Genomic DNA, 20,053 nt, shown 5'->3' on the forward strand with positions numbered 1-20,053 from the left:
TAGCTGATGGGACATATCCACTTTTTACACCACAGTGCAATCAAGATATTTTTCAATACATCACACCTGGATCCTCAATGGCATCAGTCATGGATATTGATTCAGTTCATGGAAGATGAGATAAAGAAGGTGGCGATGAAGGTGTAGCAGCTGGTGGAGATTTACTGAAAAGTCCTTCTTGTGATAAAGAAAGAGCAGACTGTATTGCAGTTGAACCAGTTCTTTCAACTGGTAAAGATGTTGATGCTATCATTGAAAAAATAGCTGACGGGACATATGATGTTTTTACACCATAGTGCAGTGAAGATATTTTGCAAAATACCGCAGCTGCTTTGTTAATTCCATCAGTCATCGATATTGTATCAGTCCATGGAGGATAAAATAATAAAGGTACTGATGAAGCTGCAGCAGTTGTTGGACGTTTAGTGAAAGGTTCTTGTGATGAAGAAACTACTAATGAACATGCAGTAGGTGATGGAAATTCAGTGAAAAGTCCTTGTAATGAAGAAAGAGTAGAATGTAGTACACCTGATCATGTTCGGTCAACTGGTACGGATGTTGCTGCTATCATGGAAAAAATAGCTGATGGGACATATCCAATTTTAACACCACAGTACAATCAAGATAATATGCAAAATAGCGGAGCTACGTCATCAATGCTATCAGCCATGGATATTGAATCGGTCGACGATGGACAAAATATCAAATGTACTGATCAAGCTGACCAACGGGTGCAGATATAGTGAAAGGTCCTTTTTGTGATGAAGAAAGAGCAGACTGTAGTCCAGAAGAAACCGATCTCAAAGCTGGTACAGATATTGATGCTATTATTAGAAAAATAAATGATGGGACATATGCGCTTTTCACACCTGAGTCCAGTAAAAATATTTTGCAAAATAGCGTACTTGCACTCTCTCAGGGAAGTGGAACAGATGCTGTAACATGAGGTACATATGTTGATGCTATTTTGCGCGATATTAAAGATGGGAATATAATTTTGGATTCACCTAAAGAGGAACAACATATTTCTATATCAAACTTGAACACACCATCTGCACCAAAGGAAAGGCAACCTGATTCTACTGGTCTTGTAACTCTTTCTGATATATGCATGCAAGAAAGTAAAGGTAAGCTGCAAGGAAATGAAAGGGTATTGATAGAAAAAGCACCTCTTACTGTTCATCAAATTATTGAAAAGATTCAGCAGGTTAGTGTGAGCAGTTTTATTATTTTATTTAACAGTTATAAAATGTTATAATGGACCTTAATCTCTGCATTTTTTTTCTTTTCAGAAACAAACATTGTCGTATAATAGAAAAAGAAAGACGAAATCTGTGGATTCGTGCCCTAATTTTAATCTTTTGACTCAGTCAAGTCAATCAAGTGATAATGCAACGGATCATACTACTACCAACATCAGTGCTTCTGTTGATCGTGACCCTGCTGAACACTATGTTGCTGCTGATATGGAGAATAATGATTCTGATAAAAAGATTATTTCATATTCAAGTGTGGATGATGGAGTTTATGTTTCTCCTCTTAAAATTGTTAAGCATGTTGCTCACTTGGATGATCATTCTGATCTGCAACTCACTTTGAAATCTGAAATAAAAAATATAAAGGAGGTGGAAGCTGAAAATGAAAAAGTAAATTTTAGCTCCTATAAAGAAAAAGAAATTGCAGGTGGACAAGTACCACAGTTTGGACAAAGTGCATATGTAGTAGAAGAACTACTTGGTAGAGAAAAAAGAATTCATAATGCAGTTGGCATTTAAAATCTCCATATAAGGGTATAAGTAAAGGTGTTAATTGGAGTTTGAAATATATTCGTAAATGTTGCTGGCTTTATCAGAAAGTAATCAGAAAGGTGGAGAAAAATTTTGAAATATATTTAAAAGAAAACAAGAGAAAAGGTCGTCTTCCAAAGTAAGTTTTGCTATTTGTTTATTATATTTTTATATGATTTAGATGTTATTAATAATTCTTTTGTTATTGTATTTTTCATATTTGTTCTGTCTTTATTTTTTTAGGGGAGTAACTGATATTTACAAAGTAGATCCTTTACTACAAGGAAAACCATATGAACTTTATAATGAGAAAATTCAGTTAAGAATGTTCTTTAAAGAGATTGTAGATGATAAGTATTGTTTTCATGATGCGATATGTATATCTCTTTTACTTTGTGAATTCATGATTTTATTTTATATTATATTTGACATAGATTTATTTATATTTTTTATTCAGCACATAGATATTTTATTGTATTATCTGAGGAAGAAGCATATATATCACATCAATGACTATCTATTTGCTTCGACAACAACTGATGTGGGCTTTGACGACACTTTGGATCTTGCATATAGGGATTAGACTAATAATGCAAAAGAGTGGAATGAGTTTGAATTTTGGAATGACCCTTCCGGACTGGATTGGGCTTTGTTAGTATATATTGGGTGAGAATTGTAATTGTGGGATTCCATGGACATCTGTTAAAAAAGTTTTATTTCCGGTTTGACTTCTTGCAGATTTGGTAAATAGTGAAATTCCATTATATTATAGCACTCTTTATTTTCTGGCAGTGTTAGACTTGAATGAGAAGACCATAGATGTATATGATTCGGTGTATAAGAGCGATGAGTATGATGTTATAGTGGAGCAGGTTCTTCCTTATAAGCATTTCATTCCTGTGATTTTAGAGCATTGCAAATTTGGTGACTTTCATCCTACATTTGGGCATTTATATGAACCATTTGTGGTTCACTTGAAAGAAGCACCAAAACAGAAAGGAAACAAAAGTTGTGGTGCATTTGTTATAAGATATGTTGATATGTTGATGGAGGGTGAAGATGTTATGACATTTGTGCCCACTACAATCAAATATTATCGTGACTATCTTGGTTTAAGTCTATGGGGACATGCAGATTGGAAACGCAAATCAGGGTATTCAACTCCTCCAGAGGTGGTTGGTGATGATTATGGAGAGAATGAAAATAACTTTTGTAAATATCCTTTAGCACTTGGTTATCCTTAAGTGTAAATACATTCATAAACTTAGTTTATGCATCATATATAAAATATGAATACTTTGTTAATTGATATGCATAATTTTTTGCTTGAATTAAAGACTTCAAAATGTTTTGCTTTCTGTATATTACGCTGGAGTTCTATCATGTGAAAGCATATTATCCAGTATTTTATGCTGGATGTGTACAATCCAGTTTTATTTTATGGAATTGAAGCTATTTATTGATTGAAATAAAGATTAATGGATTGGAGTTTATATTTTTATGGTATGTTTCTATGTATAATAAGTTAGATTTCATAATTTTTGTTGATGCAACTCTAGTACAATTAGTTGGAGTTCTTATTTTGGTTGCTTCCTGTAAATTATGCTGGAATTGCTACTTATGAAACGCTATTGTCAAGCCCCGGAATTCCCACCGTCGGGACCATGATGACGCCTAACATTTCACTTGCTAGGCAAGCCAACGTTAGAGACTCATTAAACCAATTCTTATCCCATTCAGTAAATAACAGCAATTTAGCTAAGGTGAAATATAATGAGTGCGGAATAATATAAAGACTGCATTAATTACTACTACCCGGATCTGGAGTCATAATTCACGAGCATTCTAGAATTCATTATAAGTAATAGTCTGAAAGAAATACAACTGTTTGGATGAAGGAAACAGTAAAACTGAAAAGATAGACGGGGACTTCAAGGTCTGTGAATGCCGACAGATTTACCTTGAGTCTCCGGATAGCGGGTCCAACAGCTAAAATCTCGATCAACCCGAGCTGGTACCAAAATCTGCACGGAAAGTGCAAAGTGCAGTATCAGTACAACCGACCCCATGTACTGGTAAGTGTCGAGCCTAACCTCGACGAAGTAGTGACGAGGCTAAGGCAAGGCACCTACAAATCAACCTGTACAATTTGATAGTGTATATACAAATAACAGTAATGAAGAACTAGACAAGAATTATCGGGAGGGGATACATGCTGGGGAAAATAAAAAGTAAAGAGCTACAGCAGAATGAGAACTGGAACAACCAATATAATATGAATTAACAGGAGCACGAATACAGTAAAGGAAAAATGCACGGCATCACCCTTTGTGCTTTTACTCTTAATCTCACCATAAAATCAATAGAAATGGCACGGCATCACCCTTCGTGCATTAACTTTCATATAATGGCACGGCAACACCCTTCGTGCATTAACACTCACAATATGGCACGGCATCACCCTTCGTACTTTTACACTCACAATATGGTATGGCATCACCCTTCGTGCATTAACACTAACAATATGGCATGACATCACCCTTCGTGCTTTTACATTCTCCCTTACCATAATGCAATGCATAAATAACAACAGGAAGATAGAATAACAAGTATAAGCCTTACTTCAACATTTGGTTCCACAATATCAATCTCAACTTTGAAATAAATACTCAATTATCACCAGAAAATTCGTAAACATGATAATGACGATCAATTTAACAACACTAGTATAAACACGTAGCAATTAGGCATACGAAAGAGACAATATAAAAAAAAATTGGAAGAAACATGGAAAAATAGGTAATTTGGCGGCGCATAATTACTCGTCACCTCACATATACGCCGCTCACATGAATTTCACATAGCAAATAGTCTAAGGTTCCTAATTCCCTCAAGTCAGGGTTAGACACAACGCTTACCTCGCTCCGAAGCCACTTAATTCTCAATCACAGCTTTTCCTCTAGAATTCACGTCCAAACCACTCGTATCTATTCAAAAATGACTAAATAATATCAAATATTGCTAAAGGAATCAATTATATTGCATAAATTAAATTTTCCAAATTTTCCTCCAAAAAGTCAAAAAATTGACCCCGGGCCCACTTGGTCAAAACCCGAGATTCGGACTAAAATCTATTTACCCATTCATCCCCGAGACCGGATATATAATTGGTTTTGGAATCCAACCTCAAATTGAGGTCTAAATCCCCAAATTTCCGAAATTCCTAGTTTCTACCCTAACCCCTAATTCTACCATGAAAACTCTAGATTTTAGATTGATAATTCATGAAATGTAATGGGCAATTGAAAGAAAATGGTTTAAAATCACTTACCAACACTTTGGGGAAGAAAATAAATCTTGAAAATTGCCTCTAGCCCATTTGTTTTGTGAAAAGTGGGAAAAATGGCTTAATCCCGTGTTGGATTCTGTTTTAAGTGCTGGGCGACAGTGTGCATCGCGTTTGCGAGGCCACTGTCGCGTTCGCGAAGAGCATTGGCTGCCAAGCCTTCGCGTTTGCGAGACCATGCTCGCGTTCGCGATGGTTTCCCCCCTGGCCTTCGCGTTCGCGAGACCATGCTCGCATTCGCGATGAAGAATCACCGACTCTCCCCCAGGTATGCCTAACACTACGCGTTCACGAGCAGCTGGTCGCATTCGCGAAGGATAACGCCCCTATCGCTTTGCGTTCCCGACCAGGCCTTCGCGTTCGCGAAGAAGAAAATTCCTGCTGACCAGTTTACTCTTCGTGTTCGCGAGAGGACCTTCGCGAACGCGAAGAAGGACATGCCAGAACACCAGAATCTGAAGAAAACCAGATTTTCCAAAGTCCAAAACATCCTGTGGCCTATCCGAAACTCACCCGAGCCCTTGGGGCTCCAAACCAAACATGCACAGAAGTCTAAAAACATCATACGAACTTGCTTGCGCGATCAAATCGCCAAAATAACAGCTAGAACTACGAATTTAGCACCAAATCAAATGAAATTCTCAAGAACACTTTAAGATTCCTATCTTCTCAACTGGATGTCCGAATCACGTCAATTCAACTCCGTTTCTCACCAACTTTCACAGACAAGTCTTAAATATCATAATGAACCTGTACCGGGCTTCGGAACCAAAATATGGACCCGGTACTAACAATGCCCAATATCAATCAATTCTTAAAAATAATTAAATTTTCATACTTTTTATTTTCATCAAAAATTCATAACTCGAGCTGGGGACCTCCGAATTCGATTCCGGGCATACGCCCAGGTCCCATAATTCGATACGGTCCCACCGGGACCGTCAAAACACGAATCAGGGCTCGTTTATCGAAAATGTTGATCGAAGTCAACTAAAATCAACTTTTAAGGCATAAATTCTTATTTTCATCAATTTTCAACATAAAAGCTTTCCGGAACCATGCCCGAACTGTGCACGCAAATCGAGGAGGGTAAAAATGAGATTTTTATGGCTTAAGAGTACAGAATCGAGTTCTAAAACATAAGATGACCTTTTGGGTAAGGTCATCTAATTCTCCACCTCTAAATTAACCGTTCGTCCTCGAACGGACATAGAAAAGTATCTGAGCTGGTGAAAAGGTGGGGATATATACTCCGCATATCGGACTCGGACTCCCAAGTGGCTGCCTCAACAGGATGACCTATCCACTGCACTCGAACTGAAGAGTAACTCCTTGATCTCAACTGGCGAACTTGCCGGGCTAGAATAGCCATCGGCTCCTCCTCGTAAGTCAAATCCTTGTCCAACTGGACAGAGCTAAAATCTAACACATGGGACGGATCGCCGTGATACTTTCGAAGCATGGACACATGGAATACCGGATGAACAACTACTAAACTAGGTGGCAATGCAAGCCTATAAGCCAACTCTCCCACTCTCTCCGTAATCTCAAAAGGTCCGATATACCTAGGGCTCAACTTGCCCTTCTTTCCGAACCTCATTACACCCTTCATGGGTGATACCCGAAGCAACACTCTCTCCCCGACCATGAATGCGACATCACGAACTCTACGGTCGACATAACTCTTCTGCCTGGACTGAGCTGTGCGAAATCGATCCTAAATAATCTTAACCTTATCCAAGGCATCATTTACTAAGTCTGTGCCCAACAACCGAGCCTCCCCCGGCTCGAACCACCCAACTAGTGACCGACACCGCTTACCATATAATGCCTCATAGGGAGCCATCTGAATGCTCGACTGGTAGCTATTGTTCTAGGCGAATTATGCAAGGGGCAAGAACTGATCACACGATCCTCCGAAGTCTATAACACAGGTGCGAAGCATATCTTCCAAGATCTGAATAGTGTGCTTGGACTGCCCGTCCGTCCGAGGATGAAATGTTGTGCTCAACTCAACTCACGTATCCAACTCACGCTGTACTGCCCTCCAGAAGTGCGAGGTGAACTGCGTACCTTGATCAGAAATGATAGACACGGGCACACAGTGAAGGCGGACGCTCTCACGAATGTAAATCTCTGCCAACTGCTCTGAAGAATACGTAACTGCCACAGGAATGAAGTGCACTGAGTTGGTCAGCCTGTCCACAATGACCCAAACTGCATTGAACTTCCTCCGAGTCCGTGGGAGTCCAACAACAAAATCCATAGTGATACGCTCCCACTTCCACTCAGAAATCTCTAACCTCTGAAGTAAACCACCAAGTCTCTTATGCTCACATTTTACCTGCTGGCAATTTAGGCACAGAGCTATATATGTAACTATGTCTTTCTTCATCCTCCTCCACCAATAATGCTGCCGCAAGTCCTGCTACATCTTAGCGGGGCCCGGATGAATAGAATACCGGGAACTGTGGGCCTCCTCAAGAATCAACTCACGAAGTCCATCCACATTAGGCACACAAATACGACCCTGCATCCTCAAAAATCCGTCATCTCCAACAGTAACCTGCTTGGCACCACCGTGCCGCACTGTGTCTCTAAGGACAAGTAAATGAGGGTCGTCATCTTGCTGATCTCTGATGCTCTCAAACAAAGAAGACCGAGCAACTGTACAAGCTAAAACACGGCTGGGCTCAGAAACATCCAACCTCACGAACTGGTTGGCCAGGGCCTGAACATCTAATGCAAGCGGTCTCTCTCCAACTGGAATACAAGCTGACTTTTACTCAAAGCATCGGCCACCATATTGGCCTTCCCGGGATGATACAATATGGTGATATCGTAGTCTCTCAATAGCTCCAACCACCTTCTCTGCCTCAAATTGAGTTCCTTCTGCTTGAACAAATACTTCAAGCTCCGATGATCTGTGAATACCTCACATGGCACGCCGTAAAGATAGTGACTCCAAATCTTCAGCGCGTGAACAATGGCTGCCAGGTCTAGATCATGAACATGGTAATTCTTCTCGTGAACCTTCAGCTGCCGCGAAGCATATGCAATAACCTTGCCACCCTGCGTCAATACCGTACCCTGACTAATATGCGATGCATCACAATATACTATATAAGATCCTGAACATGTTGGTAACACTAATACCGGTGTCGTAGTAAAAGCTGTCTTGAGCTTCGGGAAGCTCGCCTCATACTCGTCTGACCACCTGAATGGGGCACCCTTCTGGGTCAACCTAGTCAACGGGGCTGCTATAGATGAGAACCCCTCCACAAACCGATGTAATAACCTGCCAATCCCAAGAAACTACGGATCTCTGTAGGTGATGTGGGTCTAGGCTAGTTCTGAACTACCTCAATCTTCTTAGGATCCACTTGAATACCTTCTGCTGATACAACGTGACCCAAGAAAGCAACTGAATCCAACCAAAACTCGCACTTTGAAAATTTAGCATACAACTGGCTGGCTCTCAGAGTCTGAAGTACAATCCTGAGATACTGCTCATGCTCCTCTCGACTACGGGAGTAGATCAAGATATCATCAATAAACACGATCACAAAGGAGTCCAAATAAGGCTTGAACACCCGATTCATCAAATCCACGAATGCTGCTGGGGCATTTGTCAGCCCAAATGACTTCACTAAAAACTCATAATGCCCATATCGAGTCCGAAAAGCTATCTTAGGGACATCAGATGCCCTAATCCTCAACTGATGGTAGCCAGATCTCAAATCAATCTTCGAAAACATCGATAGTCAAATAAATCATCAATCCTCGGCAATGGATAATTGTTCTTGATGGTGACTTAGTTCAACTGCCGATAGTCTATACACATCCTCATCGATCCATCTTTCTTCTTCACAAACAACACAGGTGTACCCTAGGGCAAGACACTAGGTATAATGAATCCCTTATCAAGCAAATCTTGTAACTGTTCTTTCAATTCTTTTAACTCTGGCGGGGCCATGCGGTATGGCAGAATGGAAATGGGCTGAGTGCCCGGGGCCAAATCAATACAGAAATCAATATCCCTGTCGGGTGGCATCCCCGGCAGGTCTGCAGGAAACACCTCTGGAAACTCACGAACAACTGGCACTGAATCCATGGGAGGAACCTCCGCACTAGAATCACGGACATAAACCAAATAAGCTAGACACCCCTTCTCGACCATATGCCGAGCCTTCATATAAGAAATAACCCTACTGGTAGAATGACCAAGAGTCCCTTTCTACTCTAATCGAGGCAACCCCTGCAAGGCTAAGGTCACCGTCTTGGCGTGACAATCTAATATAGCATGATAAGGTAACAGCTAATCCATACCCAGTATGACATCAAAATCAACCATATCGAGAAGTAGAAGATCTACACGAGTCTCAAGATTCCCAATGGTGACCACACATGAACGATAAACAAGATTTACAACATAGCATCTCCCACTGGTGTGGACACATACACATGAGCACTCAAAGAATCACGGGGTACAACCAAATAGGGAGCAAAATAGGATGACACATAGGAGTAAGTAGACCCCAGATCAAATAGAACTGAAGCATCTCTACTGAAAACTGAAACAGTACTTGTGATAATAACGTCAGAAGACTCGGCCTCAGGCCTGGCTAGGAAAACATAACATCAGGGCTGGGCCCCACCACTCTAAACTACGCCCCTGGGACGACCTCCAACTGGCTGGTCTCCACCTCTAACTGCCTGACCTCTACCTCTAACAGTCTGACCTCTCCCTCTGGCTGCCTGACCCCTTGTCAAGGCCCAATTTTCCCTCCTTTGGGTATCGTGATGGCACCTAGTCTTAGGGACTAGGTAAGCCTAACAATAATTAAAACAACAACATTATTTAAATAGAATTTCTTAAAATTACCAAAACCGGTAGTACAAGTCATAAGCTCTACAGAGTGTTTGCTAGAAAACTCTAAATACAACTGTCCTGAAATAGAATAAACAGTGCAAAACAAAAACTGGAAGGTGATTCTGAAGCCTGCGAACGCAGTAACAGGTTTACCTTGAGTCTCCACAACAACAGTCCACACAGATAGCTAACGAACAAGTACCTAGATCTGCACAAAAATGTGCAGAAGAGTAGCATGAGCACACCACAACGGTGCCCAGTAAGTATCAAGACTAACCTCGGTGGAGTAATGATGAGGAACAGTCAAGACACCAACTGGTCTAATAAACCGAACAGATATAAGTACATGAATAACAAAAGTATGATGTCTACATAAAGACTATGCAATATGGCTCACAATAAAGTAATGGCATTAAAGCAAGAAAACAACAAGTATCAGCGGAATATCATGAAAATGACGTAGACAAAGTGAATGGAACACAACCTAAATCTGGATTCACGAATACAGCAAGGACAAGTAATAACTCAGTAATTACAACCGCTTTTACATCAGGTTTTAGTCAACAACTCCACGAGGTACCGAACCTCGGACAATTCACAACTCACGGGTCTCAATACCTGAACCCTAACACTTGGCATCCTGTGCCCTCATAACACCTCATAACCACACTGATGACTCATGTGCCAATAGAGCCATTCTCACATAGAAGGCAAGTAAACAAGGGTGAGCATCTATGCTCAACAATATCAAGAACACCTCTTATCCGATAAGAGTGCTTAACTACGTGTATGCTTGTGGAAGTGTCCTAACATAGTCCATACCGGCAAATAAGCATGAGGAAGAAGAAGAACGGACAACACGTAGAATATTTTCTCACAACTTTCACAAGATAAAGCTCACACAGGTACGTATACCACTACACAAATATCAACAACAAGAATGCCCCCAGGCCATAAATCATCACAAATCAATCCCTGACAGCCCACCTTGTCTCGCCACGTGTGCAATAGTAACATAAATGCCCGTCTTGTCTCGCCACACGTGCATAATAATGTTTCCACCTTGTCTCGCCACATGCGCAACCCCCTCCCCCCCCCACACACACACACACACACACATACACACACACATATATATATATATATATCCCACCTTGTCACGCCGCATGTGCAAACATCAATAGTAACAATAGCACGGCAGAAACCTCGTGCAACCCCATAACAACAACCACACGGCAGAAACCTCGTGTATCACAATAATAACAACCGCACGGCAGAAACCTCGTGTATCACAATAATAACAACCGCACGGCAGAAACCTCGTGCATCACCACAACAAATACAACAACAACAATGGCAATAAAAAAAAGTACGACAAGTAAATCAACTCAAGAACTTTTAAATCATAGGAAAAATGTGGGACCAAATCACAAGGAATAACCACAGTAAAGAATGCTAGGCGTAAAGAGAACAACTCAACAAATGGAAACTAATGTGTATCAACGATCCCACAATATACATTTCAACAACAGGGAAACTAATACGAGTCAAATAATTCCAAATAAAACAAGTCGACTAAGATATAGGATATCTAAAACTTCTTTTAAGGTTGAGAAATTACTAAGGATTTTCAACAATTTAATTAAGGATAAGCAGCAGAAAGATAATCATAACCTCAACTAAGACTGAATAAATTATAAGATGATATAATAATTTCAAATAAAGATAAGCAGTTATGAAAAGATAGCATGACAATAGAGGAGGTAAAATCTTCAGTTAAGTCAAATAAGAGTCAAATAGGCAATAAGAGTGAATCCTGAAAGCAATTAATTCTAATTAAAGCATGTAGAGGTGAAACTAGTAAATAGGAACTTAATCATATCAAGAATAACTTCATACTCAGTGAATATAAGGACTTAAGAATCCTAAAAGGCCAACTTTTCACAAATAAGTCTGAGCACGCACTCGTCACCTCGCGTGCATGGACTAGAATCAACATAGAAGACTCAATCCTAAGGGGAAAATCCCCCACACAAGATTTGGCAAGATACTTACCTCAAACCAAGCTCAACCAGTCCGTAAGAATGCCCCTTTTTATCAATTATCCGACTCCGAATGGCCCAAATCTAGCCAAACACAATTGCATAACATGAATACAACCATAATAGACTCGTCTAATTAATAAAATCAATACTTTAACAAAAATCCCGAAATCAGCCCTAAAGGTCGACCCGGGCCCACGTCTCAGAATCGGGTAAAAGTCAAAAAATACGAATACTCATTCACTCACGAGTCTAACCATACAAAAATTATCAAATTCCGATACCATTTCGTCCCTCAAATCGTGATTTTTCATTTTGAATTTTTCTTTCAAAAACCACCATTTTCCTCAACTCAAAATACAAATTAAATGATAAAAATAAAGATAGAATCATGGAAATAAATAAATTCTAGGTGAAGAACACTTACCCAATCAATTTGCATAAAAAACCCACAAGGAATCGCTCAAAATCGAGCTCTAGAACTCCAAAAATGGTGAAAATGGCAAACCCTCGAAATAGAGGACTTTATATTCTGCCCAGGGGTTTTGTGCATCGCGAACGAGGAAAAAGGGACGCGTTTGCGAAGATGAGAAACAAAAGCTGCCCAGTTGTTCGTCGCGAATGCGGAGAGGAAAAATATGATGGCCCAACGACTGCTCTTCGCGAATGCGTGAAGTAGTACGCGAACACGAAGAGTGTAATAGAATAGCTACGCAAACGCGTAAGTGACACGCGAACATGAAGAGGAAAATGATCACCAGTGCCTGGTTTGCACTTCGCGAATGCGAGAGGGTGACTACGAACGCGAAGAGGAATTATTTTACCCTCCAAAATAACACTACGCGAACGCGAAGGCAAGGACACGAACGCGATGAAGGAAACCAGATGACTGATAACAGCAGTTCAAAAATAGAGAGAAAAGACCCGTAGCCCATCCGAAACTCACCTGAGGCCCCTTGACACGGACCCGCTCGAGGTCTCAAATCACATAAAAAAAGGTCGAAACTACGAATCGCACCATGAATCGAACTTATAAATTTCAAATCTTTCAACTTCTAAAACCCGTGCCGAAACCTATCAAATCAACCCAGAATGACGTCAAATTTTGCAGGCAAGTCCCAAATAACATAACAGAGCTGTTCCAACTCTCAAAATCGTATTCCAACCCCAATATCAAAAATTTCACTTCCGGTCCAAATCTCCAAAAATTCGACTTTCGCCATTTCAAGCCTAAATTAGCTACAGACCTCGGATTCACAGTCCGGACACGCTCCTAAGTCCAAAATCACCCAACGGAGCTAATAGAGCCGACGGAACTCCATTCCGGAGTCGTCTTCATATAGTTTCGACTACGGTCAAAATCCTAAGACTTAAGCTTTCGTTTTAGGGACTAAGTATCCCAAATAACTCTGAAACAATCGGTAATTGAATTCAACCATGCACGCAAGTCGAGGCACATAATATGAAGCTGCTCAAGGCCTTATGCCACCGAACGAGACTTAAATTCTCAAAACGATCGGCCGGGTTGTTACACCCCTACCTCTGACTGGCTGAGCAGGTGGTGCAGCAACTGGTGCCAGAACCATGGCACGAGAACTCTGATTATGTGTGCTGCCCATTGCTCGAGCGCAAAATCTAGCAATGTGCCTTGGATCACCACAAGTATAACATAACCTCGGCTGCTGTGACTGTTGACCCTAAAACTGACCCTGTCGACCTGAGTAACCACCCTGATAACTCTGGAGTGGAGGTGTACTAATAGGAGCTGGTGGTGCACTCTAGGTTAGCTGGTCGGAATAATGCATCTGAGGGCCAAGACCACCTGAGGCACCGTGGGATGCCTGGAGTGCTGAATGAAACGGCCTGGGAGGATGGCCTCTACCAAAAGTAACCCTGCCTCTAGATAAGGCAGCACAGAACTCACCGGAATAACGAGGTCTCTTATCAGACCCCTGACCTCCTTGAGTAAGAACCATCTCGACTCGTCTGGCGACATTAGCAGCCGCCTGAAAAGAAATCTCACTCCCAGTCTCCTTAGCCATCTGCAATCTGATAGGTTGAGCAAGTCCATCAATAAACCTCCTCACCCTCTCTCTCTCTCTTGGTGGGAAACAGAAGAATAGCATGACGAGCTAAATCCACAAAACGGGTCTCATACTGAGTAACAGTCATACTACCCTGCTGGAGACGCTCAAACTGACGATGACGCTCCTTCCTCAATGTGATAGGCAGAAACTTCTCTATGAAGAGCTGAGAGAACTGGTCCCAAGTAAGAGCAGGCGACAGCTGGTCTGGTCAATAAATAATCTCTCCACCATTTCTTGGCGGAACCAGTCATCTGAAATGCAGCGAAATCGACCCCATTGGTCTCCACTATACCCATGTTCCGTAGAACCTCGTGACAGCTGTTAAGATAATCCTGGGGATCCTCTGAAGTAGTACCACTGAAGTGAACAGGAAAGAGCTTGGTAAACCTGTCCAATCTTCACAAAGCCTCAGAAGACATAGCTGACCCATAACCGGTCTGCACCGCAATAACCGGCTGAACTACTCTGACTGGCTGAGTTGCTGGAGCCTGATACTGGGGAGCTATCTGCTTCGGAGCGAGAGTAGTAGGAGTCTGGGCTCTTCCTCCAGCCTGAGAGACGACTGGTGCCATGGGAAATGGACCAGTCTGGGCCACACTCTCCATAAGGCCCACCAAACGGACCAAAACATCCTGAAGTACTGGGGTGGCAATGAACCCATCTGGAATCTGAGCTGGTCCGACATGAATAGTCTGGGTTGGAATATCCTCATCAAGATCTATCTGAGGCTCCACTGTTGGGGCTGCTGCTCGAGCTCTGGGCTGAGCCCTGCCCCTGCCCCTACCTCGGCCTCTGGCACGGCCTCTGCCTCGACCTCTACCCCTCGTAGGAGCTGCCACTGGAGGCTCTGGCTGCTGCTCAGCTGAGGAAGCGATACGTGTTCTCGCCACCTATGAGAGAATAAGAATAGAAGAGTTCAATCAGTATTGAGAAAACAACATCGCACGGCAGAGGAGAATATAAGTGAAATTTGTTCCTAAACTTCATAGCCTCTGGAAGATAAGCACAGACGTCTCCGTACCGATCCTCCAGACTCTACTAAGCTTGCTCGTGAATCGTGAGACCTAGGCAACCTAGTGCTCTGATACCAACTTATCACGACTCGGAATTCCCACCGCTGGGACCGTGATGGCGCAGCTAACATTAGAGAATCATTAAACCAATTCTTATCCCATTCAGTAAATAACAATAATTTAGCAAAGGTGAAATATAATTAGTGCAGAATAATATAAAGACTTAATTAATTACTACTACCCGGATCTGGGGTCACAATTCACGAGCATTCTAGAATTCATTACAAGTAATAGTCTGAAAGAAACACAACTGTTTGGATGAAAGAAACAGTAAAATTAAAAAGATAGACGGGGACTTCAAGGTCTGTGAATGCCTACATATCTACCTTGAATGTACGGATAGCGGGTCCAAAGCTAAAATCTCGATCAACCCGAGCCGATACCAAAATCTGCATGGAAAGTACAAAGTGCAGTATCAGTACAACTGACCCCATGTACTGGTAAGTGTCGAGCCTAACCTCGACGAAGTAGTGACGAGGCTAAGGCAAGGCACCTACAAATCAACCTGTACAATTTAACAGTGTATATACAAATAACAGTAATGAAGAACTAGACGAGAATTATCGGGAGGTGATACATGTTGGGGAAAAATACGAAGTAAAGAGCTATAGCAGAATGAGAACTTGAACAACCAATATAATATGAATCAACAGGAGCACGAATACAGTAAAGAAAAAATGAACGGCATCACTCTTCATGCTTTTACTCTCAATCTCACCATAAAATCAATAGAAACGGCACGGTATCACCCTTCGTGCATTTACACTCACAATATGGCACGGCATCACCCTTCGTGCTTTTACACTCACAATATGGCACAGCATCACCCTTCGTGCATTAACACTCACAATATGGCACGGCATCACCCTTCATGCTTTTACATTCTCCCTTACCATAATGCAATGCATAAATAACAACAGAAAGATAGAATAACAAGTACAAGACTTACTTCAACATTTGGTTCCACAATTTCAATCTCAACTTTGAAATAAATACTCAATTATCACCAGAAAATCCGTAAACATGATAATGACGATCAATTTAACAACACTAGTATAAACACGTAGCAATTAGGCATAGGAAAGAGACAATATAAGAAAAAACGGAAGAAACATGGAAAAACAGGTAATTTGGTGGCGCATAATTACTCGTCACCTCACATATACGCCGCTCACATGAATTTCACATAGCAAATAGTCTAAGGTTCCTAATTCCCTCAAATCAGGGTTAGACACAACGCTTACCTCACTCCGAAAGCTACTTAATTCTCAATCACAGCTTTTCCTCTAGAATTCACCTCCAAACCACTCGTATTTATTCAAAAATGACTAAATAATATCAATTATTGCTAAAGGAAACAATTATATTGCATAAATTAAATTTCCCAAATTTTCCTCCAAAAAGTCAAAAAATCGACCCCGGGCCCGCTTGGTCAAAACCTGAAGTTCGGACCAAAATTCATTTACCCATTCACCCCGAGCCCAGATATATAATTGGTTTTGGAATCCTACCTCAAATTGAGGTCTAAATCCCCAAATTTCCGAAATTCCTAGTTTCTACCCTAACCCCTAATTCTATCATGAAAACTCTAGATTTTAGGTTGATAATTCATGAAATGTAATGGGTAATTGAAAGAAAATGGTTTAGAATCACTTACCAATACTTTGGGGAAGAAAATAAATCTTTAAAATCGCCTCTAGCCCGTTTGTTTTGTGAAAAGTGGGAAAAATGGCTTAATCCCGTGTTGGATTCTGTTTTAAGTGTTGGGCGACAGTGTGCATCGCGTTTGCGAGGCCACTGTCGCGTTCGCGAAGAGCATTGGCTACCAAGCCTTCGCGTTCGCGAGACCATGCTCGCATTCGCGATGAAGAATCATTGACTCTCCCCGAGGTATGCCTAACACTACGCGTTCGCGAGCAGCTGGTCGCGTTCGCGAAAGGTAATGCCCCCATCGCTTCGCGTTCGCGACCAAGCCTTTGCGTTCACGAAGAAGAAAATTCTAACTGACCAGTTTACTCTTCGCGTTCGCGAGAGGACCTTCATGAACGCGAAGAAGGACATGCCAGAATACCAGAATCTGCAGAAAACCAGATTTTCCAAAGTCCAAAACATCCTGTGGCCTATCCGAAACTCACCCGAGCCCTCAGGGCTCCAAACCAAACATGCACATAAGTCTAAAAATATCACATGAACTTGCTCGCGCGATCAAATCGCCAAAATAATAGCTAGAACTACGAATTTAGTACCAAATCAAATAAAATTCTCAAGAACACTTTAAAATTCCTATCTTCTCAACTGGACGTCCGAATCACGTCAAATCAACTCCTTTTCTCACCAAATTTCACAGACAAGTCTTAAATATCATAATGAACCTGTACCGGGTTCCGGAACCAAAATACAGACCCGGTACTAACAATGCCCAACATCAATCAATTCTTAAAAATAATTAAATTTTTAGACTTTTAATTTTCATCAAAAATTCCTAAATCGAGCTGGGGACCTCCGAATTTAATTCTGGGCATACGCCCAGGTCCCATAATTCGATACGGGCCTACCGAGACCGTCAAAACATGGATCTGGGCCCGTTTACCAAAAATATTGATCGAAATCAACTAAAATCAACTTTTAAGGCATAAATTCTTATTTTCATCAATGTTCAACATAAAAGCTTTTCGGAACCATGCCTGGACTGCGCACGCAAATCAAGGAGGGTAAAAATGAGACTTTTAAGGCTTAAGAGCGCAGAATTGAGTTCTAAAACATAAGATGACCTTTTGGTCATCACAGCTATAAGCTAGTATATTATAATGGAGAAGTGTAAAACAATGAAAAATGGGTATCTAGAACAATTTGCTGAAATTAAATACTTTAAAATTTTGCTTCCTGTATATTATGCTGGAGGTCTATCATCTTAAAGTATTTTCTCGAGTTTTTTATCCTGGATGTGTACAATCCAGTCTTTTTTTGGTAGATTTGAGCGATTTATTGATTGAAATAAAATATATGGATTGGAGTTTTTTTATGGTATGTTTTTATGAATAATAAGTTGGATCTCATAATTTTTGTTGATGCTATGCTAGTATAATTAGCTGGAGTTTCTTATTTACGTTGGTTCCTGTAAATTATGCTGGAATTGCTACTTATGAAGCGCTATAAGCCAGTATATTATAATGGAGTAGTGCAAAATAGTGGAAAATTTGTATCTAGAACAATTTGTTGGAATTAAATACTTTAAAATTTTTTTTCCTGTATATTATGCGGGAGGTCTATCATCTTAAAGCATATTCTCCAGTATTTTATCCTAGATGTGTACAATCCGGTTTTTTTGGCTAGATTTGAGCGATTTATCGATTGAAATAAAGATATATGGATTGGAGTTTATATTTTTTATGGTGTGTTTTTATGTATAATAAGTTAGATTTCATAATTTTTGTTGATGCTATTCTAGTATAATTAGCTGGAGTTTTTATTTTTGTTTGCTTCCTGTGTATTATGCTGGAAATGCTACTTATGAAGCGATATATGTCAGTATATTATAATAGAGTAGTGTAAAATAATGAAAAAGTTGTATCCATAACAATTTGCTCGAATTAAATACTTCATGTATATTATACTGGAAATCTATCATGTGAAAGCATATTATCCAGTATTTTATCCTGGATGTCTACAATCTAGTTCTTTTTTTTTTAATGGAATTCAAGCGATTTATTGATTGAAATAAAGATTAATGGATTGGAGTTTATATTTTTCATGGTGTGTTTGTATGTATAATAAGTTAGATTTCATATTTTTTGTTGATGCTATTCTAGTATATAAAGATTAATGGTTCCTGTATATTATGCTGGAAATGCTATTTATGAAACGATATAAGCTAGTATATTAAAAAAATGGAGCAGAGTAAAACAATGGAGAAGTTGTATCCATAACAATTTGCTGGAATTAAAGACTTCAAAAATTTTTGCTTCCTTTATATTATGCTGGAGATATATCATGTGAAAGCATATTATCCAGTATTTTATACTGGACAGTTATTTGATGCACAATTATTTTTACAAGCTGTATAATCTGCTGCATTTCATAATTTTTTATCGTTCTATCCTGGAGTTTTTATTTTCATATAATTTTCAAAACCAGAGAAAAATGCTACATAAAATATTGCAAAACAACAACAAAATACCAGTATAATATGCCAGAGCTTTCTGAATTAATATGTAAAACTCATAAACTTTCATGCATAATATACTCGATCTGTATAATATACTGAATTAGTATAATATACTGTATGAGTATAATATACTAGATCAGTATATTATACTGATCTAGTATATTATATATAATATGCTGCTATATTCTATGTGATGAGTTCCAGTATATTTAACTGAGTATTAGATAGAAAATTTGATAGATATATGGATTTCGGAAATGTAACTTTTTGCACATTCCAAGAAAAGTAGGTGGTAAAAGATAAGAAGGTGATAAATGCAAATAGAAATGTAACTTCAGATTAATAAGTCAACAGTTTTTATATAGTAAAAAATAACTTCACTCTAATAAGCGTATGGTGTCTCTCTTTTCCAAATGACGCGCCATTCCCTAAAGCGTACGTTTATGCCACATGTGCCCCATATATTTAAGTCCAATTTCAAAATACACAACTCTTAGGGTTTAATCGGATATTCCCGAACTTTAATTTTTTAAATATCAAGTTTAATTTAGAGTAAAAAGTGTTGAAGTTTTATGGGTAGAAAGCACTCTCTCAAGCGTGGAAAATCTATTCATCCAATCTCAGCATCATCACAATTTTCTGATTTTGTTATGGATGTTGAAAATCATTCTCTTACAATG

The sequence above is a fragment of the Nicotiana tomentosiformis genome, chromosome 4 (assembly GCF_000390325.3).
Source record: "Nicotiana tomentosiformis chromosome 4, ASM39032v3, whole genome shotgun sequence".
NCBI classification, from domain to species: domain Eukaryota; kingdom Viridiplantae; phylum Streptophyta; class Magnoliopsida; order Solanales; family Solanaceae; genus Nicotiana; species Nicotiana tomentosiformis.